The sequence below is a fragment of the Macrobrachium rosenbergii genome, chromosome 19, assembly GCF_040412425.1.
Source record: "Macrobrachium rosenbergii isolate ZJJX-2024 chromosome 19, ASM4041242v1, whole genome shotgun sequence".
NCBI classification, from domain to species: Eukaryota; Metazoa; Arthropoda; class Malacostraca; order Decapoda; family Palaemonidae; genus Macrobrachium; species Macrobrachium rosenbergii.
In genome coordinates, this window is record NC_089759.1 from 3,471,657 (window position 1) to 3,484,156 (window position 12,500).

The following is a 12,500-nucleotide window of genomic DNA, read 5'->3' on the forward strand; positions in this document are numbered from 1 at the left end:
CAGTATTCTGTATCAGGATGAAAAAAAAAAATTTTTTCGCCAGTCGTGGTAAAGTGGTATTGTATTCGTAAAAAGCTGGATATTCTCTTCCAGCAGCAACTATTCCATGGAAAGTTGATAGAACTTCAAGCAGAGGTAAACATGACAAATTTTTTATCACTGCGACAGATGGTAATTTATAATTAGAGCTATGCAACTTAAAAAATCATCAATCAACTTGTTAAAGTTCTACACTGTTTCGTCAAAGAAATGAATATTTAGATAGACTGGGTTCTACTCTTGGAGAAAGTTCAGACAGACTGGGATCTACTCTGAGATAATATTTAGACAGGCTGTGTTGTACTATTAGAGAATGTTCAGACAGTCTGGGATCTACTCTTGGAGAATGTCCAGACAGACTGGGTTCTACCCTTAGAGAATATTTAGACAGACTGTGTTCTTAGAGAATGTTCAGACAGACTGAGATCTACTCTGACAGACTGTTCAGACAGACTGGGTTCTACTCTTAGAGAATGTCAGATTGGCATCTACTCTGAGAGAATGTTAAGACAGACTGGGATCTACCCTTAGAGAATATTTAGACAGACTGTAGACTGGGTCGTACTCTTGGAGAATGTTCAGACAGACTGGAGTCTACTCTTAGAGAATGTCCAGACAGAATGTGATCTACTCTTAGAGAACGCTCAGACAGACTTGGTCCTACTCTTGGAGAATATTCTGACAGACTGGGTTCGACTCTTAGAGAATATTCTGACAGACTATGTTCTGCTCTTAGAGAATGTTCAGACAGATTGGGTTCTGCTCTTGGAGAATATTCAGAAAAACTAGTTTCTATTCTTAGAGAATATTCAGACAGACTGGGTTCTACCTTAGAAAATGTTCAGACAGACTGGGATCTGCTCTGAGAGAATGTTCAGACATACTGGGTTCTACTCTTGGAGAATATACAGACTGACTGGTTTCTACTCTTAGAGATTATTCAGACAGACTGGGTTCTGCTCTTAGAGAATATTCAGACAGACTGGGTTCTGCTCTTGAAGAATATTCAGAAAAACTAGGTCCTCCTCTTAGAGAATATTTAAAGAATATTTAAACAGACTTGTTCTATTCCTAGAGAATGTTCAGACATACTGGGTTCTGCTTTAAGAGAATATTCAGACAGACTGGGTCCTACTCTTAGAGAACACCTAGACTGGTTTCTACTCTTGGAGTATATTCAGACTGACTAGTTCCTACTCTTAGAGATTATTCAGACAGAATGGGTTCTACTCTTATTATTATTATTATTATTATTATTATTATTATTATTATTATTATTATTATTATTATTATTATTATTATTATTCAGAAGATGAACCCTTTTCACGTGGAACAAGCCCACCACAGGGGCCATTGACATGAAACTCAAGTTTCCAAAGAATATGAAGGCGTTCATCTGAAAGAAGTCAAGAGAATATTCAGACAGACTGGGCCCTACTCTTAGAGAATTTTCCGGCAAACTCGATTCTATTCACAGTGCAGAACTGGATCATGAGGACAGACTAGTTTTCAGTCAAAATACCATTAAGCTAAACGAGTACATACAGGGCTCTTCATTACAGTATTCTAAAAGGTCATGAGGTATCGTCATATTTTGTCCACAGTTCGGAAATGTTAATATTTTAGCAACGTCATTTTCCTCACCCTTTGTTTGGTGGCTCTGTTACGGTCGCTATTGTTAAGCTGGCATTGTTCAGGTACACGCTATACGCTCGTCCGTGACCAATACGCCATCTTGTGGTGCAATGTTGTAATAACAGGATAAAAAAAAAACAGGGCATAAGTAGTATAAGGTCACCAATTTTACGCGGTTTTAAGGACACACAATCACACAAAAACAAACTGACACACATACACACACACATACACAACACAACACACACACACACACACACACACACACACACACACACACACACACACACACACACATATATATATATATATATATATATATATATATATATATATATATATACATATATATATATTAAGGATACTTGCATCTCTTCTAAGCATTGACTATCAAGTTGAAGGTACTGGTATTCACTTGTGGTCACCCTTACAAGACATGACCAGACCTACCGTTGCTTATTATCATCGCAGTTTCTTGCAGATAATTAATAACTTCAAAGATAGTTTCTGTTTCATAATTAGTGAAAGATAAATATAATAAAACTATACAGTGGCAGTAAAATTTTTCTTTTCTATATATATTCCCTACTTCATATAGATATAATATATATATATATATATATATATATATATATATATATATATATATATATATATATATATATATATATATTTCTAGTCCATAATATTATTATCGTTTTCACTATTATGTAGATAGAAATATTCATCATAATCTTAAGATTCACTAAAATTGTGAAAATATTTGCACTGGCTCTGACGTAAATGCAAATATGTTTAAATATATATTTACAATACCGTCGGAGTGAATACCGTTATTATTATTATTACTATTATTATTATTATTATTATTATTATTTATTATTATTATTATTATTATTATTATTATTATTATTTTAGTTACATGCCATCATACACCCCTTTCCGAAAACTGTCGAAGCAAAGCGATAAAATATGGTGTTAGTCTGCTAGCGTTACGTATTACAGTAACCCCAATTAAATATCATATATACGTGCGCCTCGTGTATGGGGGGGAAGGTTAATATTTCATTAATACATTCCGCCCAGCGGGGGACAAAAAATCCTATTTAATCGCCATTAACGAAAACGGGACAGGTACAAGGTCAGGTAGATTAATTGAGCCTCTAGGCTGGAGTAGGTTTATGGCGCCGCTCATATAAATTTGGCTCATTTTAATTTCAGTCGAAAAAAAAAAAACAAGTAATAAATGCGGCAGCGTATAACCAAGTCCACCGAAAATAGATCTATCTTTTGGTTGTCCCGGTATAACGCTATATGAGCCGCGGCCCGTGAAACTTTAACCACGGCCTGTGGTGGCCTGGCCTATATCGTTGCCAGAAGTACGATTATGGCTAACTTTAACCTTAAATGAAATATAAACTACTGATGCTAGAGGGCTGCAATTTGGTATATTTGATGATTAGAGGGTGGATTATCAACATACCAATCTGCAGCCCTCTAGCCTTAGCGGACAGACAAAGTCGGCACAATAGTTTTCTCTTCAGAAAACTAATATATGGCGAGGATGCATGTGCTTTTAAAGGTCTGATTAGGTTGTAATAACTTCTGGCCCTATTTGGCCGTAATTCTCAATCATAATCAGTATTGGTCACCAGTTATAGTTAATTATATCTGTATGGTTCTAGACTATCATGTCAAATGCTGCATGTGCCTTTAGTTGTAATAGGTTGTAATAGCCCCATCTGGTCCTAATTCTCTATCATAATCAGTATTGGCCATCAGTTATAGTTAACTATATCAGCATGGCTCTATATTGTCATGTCAAATGCTCTATGCGTCTTAAGCTGTGATGAAAAGTGGGAATTAAACTGAACAAATGTTCCCCTAATCTCAGATACCTGCTGCATGCATCCCTGCGGCAGATGAAACTAAATATTCAGACGTCCCAAATACTGAATTTGATGGACTCACCTATGTCACTGAGTCCAAGGACCTCCAAGGAGCAGACGCGTGCTACAGGGAGTCACATCCTAAAAATATCAGGACTCAAACGAACAAAATATCCACGAAATATCCACGAGGTCACCACCACAGAGGACCAGGTCAGATCATTCCACCACTAACAGCGGCGGCAACTAAACATGAACCCAGTCAGTGCAACACTATTTGGGTGGGTGGAAGGATACTGTACAAAGAGGCCAGAGGAAGAACGAACGGGTTTGGGCGGAGGTCACGGGTTGGGGAGAGAAAGCATATGGGTGGGTTGATGACTTCTCACTTCCCCCTTCATCCTTCTCCCCGTCCCCCACCCTAACCTGCTCTTGTCACTTCATAATGGACACATACACGGGGTGTGGGGCAGGGCTGGCCTAATTAAGTTTCCACCTGCTTGAATGGGAGTTCGCGCTGCGCTGTGTTGGAACGCCAGTAGCTAGGGCTTTAGGGGGTGGAGGCGGCTAAACTTATCAGGCTCAAGCTGATAAAAGTCTGTTGCCTTTTCAGACTAAATAGGATACGGCTCTTGGCACAGAAATCTTATTAAAATTCCTACTGAAACTATATAAATTAGGTTTCCCAACTCAGTCACTCGTACGATTTCCTGAAGCTAAAATGTGCCACCGGACTTAAAAATTCAAAGCTCACTTAATTCAGTTTCTTTAGAAGAAGAAGCCTTTGGAAGGAGTTTTCGAATGACTTTAACCTATTCAACGTCTCCATATTTCATTTGAACCAACGATTTTTTTTTTAGCAAGGGTATCAAAAAAAGGTATTTGCCCTTACCTCTGAAACTGGGCTTCTGAGAAGTATTCCTCTCTAAATGTTTTAATATAGTAAAAAGGATTTCATTAATTAGAAAATTTCCCAAGAATTCTGATATAGGCTTCAACTTTGACTGAGGTATTATTATTATTATTATTATTATTATTATTATTATTATTATTATTATTATTGTTATTATTATTATTATTATTATTATTATTATTATTATTATTATTATTCAGAAGACGTACCCTGTTCTTATGGAACAAGCCCTCAGGGGCCACTGACTTGAAATTCAAGCTTCCAAACAATATTGTCTTCATTAGAAATAGACATGTCATTATTATTAGTATTATTATTATTATTATTGTTATTATTATTGTCCCATATGCCTGGAAAAGCTCTAGTGGACCGCTGGTGCTGGGAACTGTTTCATAGTGACACCCCAGACCCTCAAATCGGTACCAAAAATAAAAATAAGGAAAAAACAAAGCTAACCTAAAAGCAGTAATATATGCTAAATTGTACAGCAAAATTAAAATCATGTACTTACAACTTTAGCAAATTATATTATTATTATTATTATTATTATTATTATTATTATTATTATTATTATTATTATTATTATTATTATTATTATTATTATTATTCAGTAGATGAGCCATATTCATATGGAACAAGCCCACTAAAGGGGCCACTGACTTGAAATTCAAGCTTCCAAAGAATATGGCGTTCAGTAGAAAGAAGTAACAGAAGGTAACAGGAAGTACCGAAAGAAGAGGTCTCTTATTAAAAAATAAAATATAAATTAACAAAAATAATAAGTAAATAGATAGAAATGTAAGTAAATTATATGATAAAATAAAATAAAATAACACGTGTTGGTGGTTTTTGCTGGATGACCTGAGTCCAGAGGGACGTATCAGGATTCTTTTCCCGTTTTGATGACCATTATTTTGATCCAGGTGGCTGTCGGATCGATAAGGAGCTTTAAATTGGATAAGGACATAATCCATGTCAAAATTGGGTTATAAAATCTAAAGTGCAAATATCCAGGATTTTCATTCCTCAAGGTTAGAGCACCACAAATACACTTCAAGAATTACGGTTGTTTACTCAGCTTTGGATTCATTCCATAAGGCAAACTCAAACAGTGTACATACTATAGCACAATGTATACATGCTATAGTACATGTGTGCTAACCTTATGGTTTTTTATGGCACAGACGTGCTCCAGGGGAGGAATACTACAGGACTTCTGGGAAAGGTTCCATGTTTACCTTGCAATGTTTGGTAAGGGAGAAAGGTGTAATGTTCCCCGTACTTTAGGAGCCGAGAGAGAGAGAGAGAGAGAGAGAGAGAGAGAGAGAGAGAGAGAGAGAGAGAGAGAGAGAGAGAGAGAGAGAGAAAGCTTCAAGTTGTTATAGATGAAAGGGAATGAAGGGGTCTTCTCTTCTTTGCATTTTAGTAAACATTTCTTGTATAATGACGACGTGTAAACAAACTCGAGGACTACCGTAAAAATTTCATGACTTTTCTGGACTTGCGGGAGAAGAGAGTGAAAGAGGAAAAGGTACTTGGCGACTAGTATACATAAATATATATGTATATATATATATATATATATATATATATATATATATATATATATATATATATATATATATATATATGTTATACATATATATATATATATATATATATATATATATATATATATATATATATATATATATATATATATATATATATATATATAAATCCAAGAATAACTCACTGGCTGACCTTTCCAAGTGGATTACCTCATACAACTACAGTCACCTGAGTTTTGACAGTTCCACAAGTATGGCTAACGACCAGGGTTGCCACGTCTTTCCGGATAATTAAGGGATCTCTTCCCGCCATTTTAAGTCGAGATTTCATAACTATTCTCACTACAGAATTGCTGATAAATACAACTTAGTGATCTGATCATTTGCATACAGCATTAATCTGTAGCTTGAAATGGCATCCAGTCTGTACAACATAGCATCTGATCTTTTGTACAACATGACATATAATCTTTTGCTCTACATAACATCTAATCTTTTGCATTAAAAAATATAATCTTCTGTACGATATAATATCTGATCTTTTGCACAACATAACATCTAATCCTTTCCATAAAATAACATCTAATCTTCTGTACACGTAAATCTAATCTTTTGCACCGCATAACATCTAATCTTTTCTATAAAATAACATCTAACCTTCTGTACAACATAATATATGATCTGTTGCACAGCATAACATCTAATCCTTTTCACAAAATAACATCTAATCTTCTGTACAACATAAGATCTAATCTTTTGCACAACATAACATCTAATCTTTTCCATAAAATAAGATCTCATCTTCTGTACATCATAATGTATAATCTTTTGTACAACATAACATCTAATCTTTTCCATAAAATAACATCTAATCTTTTCCATTAAATAACATCTAATCTTATGTACAACATAACATCTAATCTTTTGCACAGCATAACGTCTAATCTTTCTCACAATAAGACATCTAATTTATTGCATACCATAACATTCCAATAATAGCTGCATTATAGTGTTTTTTTAACGCGTGGTTCATTTGCTTTTTGCTAAAGCTGATGAAGAATTCTATTATAAGCAGTAGATTGTTCACCTGAGAAATGTTATTATCATAATGGTATTCCAAGCTTGCAAAAGGCTTCGTAATTGAATAAACATAGCTGGTCGTCATTTCTACATAGATGCTCTATCTCCCTGGGTGTTGTATAATCAGGGGAAAAGTCTTTGACCTTTCATCTCTATCAAAACTCCTCTAATAACTCTTGATTAGTGTTGCTTCCTTCTATTCAGAATTTCCTAATATTTTACATTTCGGGAGAATTTTATTTGCCAAGGGTCTGAACTCAGTAGAAGAGCAGGACTGGTCATTCTCAAGTAGAACCTGACTTCAGCATGCGGGTGACATATAACCAATATGCCCTGTGGGAATTACAGTAACTCTCCAATAAGAAAAAAGTTATTAATTACACCGCCTGATTGTGGTACAACTTCCCTGAGGATGTCGTGCAACTGGAACTTCAGGAGTTCAAGCGAAGATGCAATGCATTACTACCATAATACAATTCTCTTTGCATTTCAATAAACTGGTTGCATTTTTATCTTTTTATCAGATTAAAATTTTTTTTTTTTATTTTCTAATAAGTAGGATCTCTTCTTTCTGTATTTCCCTTTATCTCCTCTTCCTAATGAACACCATATTCTTTGGAAGCTTGAATTTCAAGTCAATGGCCCCTTTGATGGGCTTGTTTCATATGAATAGGGTTCATCTTCTGAATAATAATAATAATAATAATAATAATAATAATAATAATAATAATAATAATAATAATAATAATAATAATAAAAATACACGTTGCCGACCCATCGGCTTAACTCTGACATAATTATCTCCGTTGATTGTGACTCTAATGAACACCATCATTATTTAATTACTTTTACCAACGAAATTCTAGGAGGTTATGTTTTTCTTTTTTATTTGTTTCTTAGCAAGATTACGCGAAAAGTTTTGTGTGGAGTTTTTTACGAAAACTTCACCAGAGTTGGGATTCGTGTCTGGCAAGAACCGATCAACTTCTGGGAGAGATAGGAAAGTTCTGGGGACAAGAGACTATTTTTTTTTCTTTTTTTTTGGCAGGATGGCCCGGTGTGAATTGATAACCCACATTGCTCCGCCAAGGAGGCAATATCTTCGGTTTGGTTTGGTTCTTTGCTGAAAAGAGATATAGAGTTTTTTTCAAGACAGCCCTAACACATCAAGACTGTAGACCATCTACCGTCCATTTCTCTCTCTCTCTCTCTCTCTCTCTCTCTCTCTCTCTCTCTCTCTCTCTCTGTCTGTCTGTCTGTCTGTCTCTCTCTCTCTCTCGCTCTCTCTCTCTGTCTCTGTCTCTGTCTCTCTCTCTCTCTCTCTCTCTCTCTCTCTCTCTCTCAGGTATTAGAGTACCCTAGATTTGGTTAAGGAAGGTTCGGCTTGAATATATCCCTGTGACTGACATTGCCAGACATTTTTTACATATATTTCTGTAAAGAAAGTCTGACAGGAGGGTTGTATCTTCTCATAACCAGTAAGTTATCGTTTGAATCCCGACAACAAAGTGTTTCTTGTCGATGTAAATATATAGTCACTGGTGGAAGTATGCGCTGTAAAGCCTCGCTGTTAATAGCGGTGCACTGTAGGCATTACTTAAGGTTCTTTGCAGCGTGCCTTCGGCCCCTAGCTGCAACCTTGTTCATTTCTTTTTTCTGTACCTCCGTTCATATTCTCTTTCTTCCATCTGACTTTCCAACCTCTCTAACAATTGTTTCACATTGCAACTGCGAGGTTTTCCCCCTATTACACCTTCCAGACCTTACTGTCCATGTCCCTTTCAGCGCTGAATGACCTCGTAGGTCCCAGCGCTTAGCCTTTGGCCTAAATTCTGTAAAATCCAATCCATCCAAAAAAACAATACAAGGGTTGGTCCACACCGCAGTAAAACGTGCCATAAACATGTTTTGGGAACTTGTTGCATATATGTTACAAACAGGTTGAAAACAAGTAAGCGACCATATGTGGAGAACCTTGTCCAATTTTGGATAATCATATGAAGCCCTGGTTAGGACGACCAATAAGTCGTTAACATGTTCTCAACCTGTTCGTGATGTGTGTGCAATAAGTTTTTGACATGTTTAGGACATGTTTTATTACAGTGTGGAATTGCATACAAGTCACAAACAGGTTGCAAACAAGTAAACGACCGAAAGTGGAGAGCGCAGCTTTGGACAGTACGAAGCAATGGCTAGGAATGCCGAAAGCCGTTCACTTGTTTTCAACATGTTTGTGATATGCGTGCGATAAGTTGCTGACATGTTTACGACATGTTTGACATGTGTAAAACCTAAAGGCCGCCACTAACGTTCAGTTATATCTGCGCAGTTATGCCTGCGCAGTCGGCCTGTGCAGGCAAACCTGAACCCACTGACGTTCAGCCTTGCCTGCTCAACATCTCATAAACATGTCAGCAACTTATCGCACGCTTTTTATAAACATGTTGAAAACAAGGGAACGACTTCTGGTATTCCTAACAAGTGCTTCGTACTGTCCAAAGATGTGCTCTCCACTTTCGGCCGTTGACTTGTTTTCAAACTGTTTGTGACTTGTATGCGATTCCACACTGTAATAAAACATGTCACAAACATGTAAAAAACTTATTGCACACACATCGTAAACAGGCTGAGAACAAGTTAGCGATTATTGGTGGACCTAACCAGAGCTTCATACGATTATCCAGAAATGGCCAAAGATGCATTCTCCACATATGACCGCTTGCATGTTTTCAAACTGTTTGTGACTTGCATGCGATTCCACACTGTAATAAAACATGTCACAAACATATCAAAAACTTATCGCACACACATCACAAACAGGTTGAGAACATGTTAGCGGCGGCCTTAAATCACCTTTCCTAATCAATAAAACGATCTGAGTAAGGAAAACAGAAATCAAACTATAGATTCTCACCCAGTCGGCGCTTTCCTCGTCGTCCAAAGGAAAGAGGCGTTTCCCCGGCCACTTAATTAGCGGATCTTGGAGTTAATCACATCAAAAAGATTTATCCTTCTCGGAGCCTCGAGGGTCAAATTAAAACGAGATGATGGACGATAACTTTCGAGCCAGAGGGACGGGATATATCTCGCTCTAAGGGGTTTTGAGGACTTGTGTTTTTTTTTCCAATTTCTTCGTCCTTTTTCTGGACTTTTCGTTCATTCATCAGTCGTATTACGATTTTATTTAGGTCTCTCATCTCACTGAGATATAGCTAAGGGTGCTGAATTGATTTTGAAGAGGAAATATACGTGCTATATATTTGTTCAAGGACATGTTTATGAACTTTTGAATATATTTGAAAGATTTCTTGGTAGTTTCTTTAAATTTCGTAAATCTCGTTCCTTTCATAGGATAAATTTCAAAAGAGGAGGTTAGCGTGCATTTTCTCAACAGCTTCAAAGGACTTCCGATAATGAAACAGATAAGAAAAAACTCCAGGATGGTTATATATGTACAGTACATATATATATATATATGAATATATGTGTATACACACACACACACACACACACATATATATATATATATATATATATATATATATATATATATATATATATATATATATATATATATATATATATATATATATATATATATATATATATATATATATATATATATATATATATATATATATATATATATATATATATATATATATTATATATATATAGTTCCATTTACAGCAATACCAACTATCACCATACTTTTTTATAAAAAGAAAACAGCAAATTTTCGCTAAAAAAATCAAATTTGATCAACACTTAAGCCAGACTCACCAAATCCCAACCGCTAAGCGAATGGCCAACGGCACTTATCGCCAAGAACAATTTCCTGTCCATTACGAAAAGAGGACCGAACTATCAGCTGGGTGGGACGGGGGGGGAATGTGGGGAGTGGCCGGACGTACAAGAGGGGATGGGGGAGGAGGCGTTTATTTACAGCAGGATGCGGATGGCGATAGAAAGGATGGGTGTGTGTGCAAGGACTTTCCGTAGGAAGGATACGGGGCGAATGAATACAGGAATTAAAAAAAAAACCTTTTCGGTCTAAACTCCTTTTTTGTGTAGAGGGAACAGGTGGCGCCGTGGAATGTTTTGTGTTCGTCTTTAGTTATGCGAAGGCCGACGGGAGGGGAGATCGAATGTGCAAGAAACGATGGCTATCCTTCGAGAGAGGGAATGCTATAGTAGGCAAGGAAACTGGGAAAAAAGAGCGTCAAATTCCATAGCATGACGTCAGCTGAAATGAAAGTCATCCATCTTAAGATCTTGATCGCCTCAGGTCTAGTATCTGTTGACTGACATAATTGTATCAACTGGCACTGCAATTTTTCTGTTATTCACAGAGAGAGAGAAAGAGGTCAGGAGAAACTGACCTTAAACGAGCTTAATAAAGTGAGAAGGGATTTGCAGGAAATAAGAAGTGTCACTGGTATTTACCTTTCACTGATATCCACACTTGATTATGCAACTTGTGAAAATCTATTTTTCTATCCTTTTCTTTATTTATTATACTAAACACAAACACACAACCACACATATATATAGGCGTGTGGGTGTGTGTGTATGTGTACGTCTTGACTTCTCGACTCCTTACATTTTTAATTAAATTTTTCACTACAATCCTATATCCGACACGCTAGGCAATATATACATTTTATATATATATATATATATATATATATATATATAAATATATATATATATATATATATATATATATATATATATATATATATATATATATATATATATATATATTCCAGCATAACTGTTCCCACTGCACACACATACACACACACACACACACAAAGACACGTTTACACCAGAAACATATGCTGGCGTTTGGCAATCGGTTGTATGGTATAAATATTGGCTTCCACTTTTGACGCTGGAATGAGAATATCACTTTTCCTGTTAGGATTTCCGCTTGCCAAAGGCGTATTTGTATAATTACACAACACCAAATTATCTTCACCTACTTATGAACGGGGTCCTGGTTACCATACATGTATTCGTGAAGTTGATAGACACAATAACTCTCCCTTGTTATGCTTGCGTAAAGCAAAGTTCTATAACCTTTCACATTTAGCAACACAAGACAAATCATCGTGGTCACCATAGTTATTATTATTATTATTATTATTATTATTATTATTTATTATTATTATTATTATTATTATTATTATTCAAAGGATAAGCCCTATTCATATGGCACAAGCCCACCACAGGGGCCACTGACTTGAAACTTAAGCTTCCAAAGAATATTAAGGTGTTCATTTGACAGAAGTCACAGATGGCAATGGGAAATACTGAAAAAAGAAGAAATCAGTTATTGAAAAGTTGTTAGGTGGAATAAACTTCCTTGTCATGGCTACCCTAATACAA

The 12,500-nt window shown here is 35.9% G+C and overlaps 1 protein-coding gene across 2 annotated transcripts in view; it reads right to left on the bottom strand.

Moving 5' to 3' along the window:
- Positions 1-3,838, bottom strand: part of LOC136848565 (cholinesterase-like) — a 74,159-nt gene extending 70,321 nt beyond the window's left edge. For both annotated transcript variants that reach the window (XM_067120854.1, XM_067120853.1), the window contains exon 1: positions 3,646-3,838. The gene's annotated coding sequence lies outside the window, so the exon portion shown is untranslated. The remainder of the gene's footprint in view (positions 1-3,645) is intronic.
- Between the last annotated feature and the right edge of the window lie 8,662 nt (positions 3,839-12,500).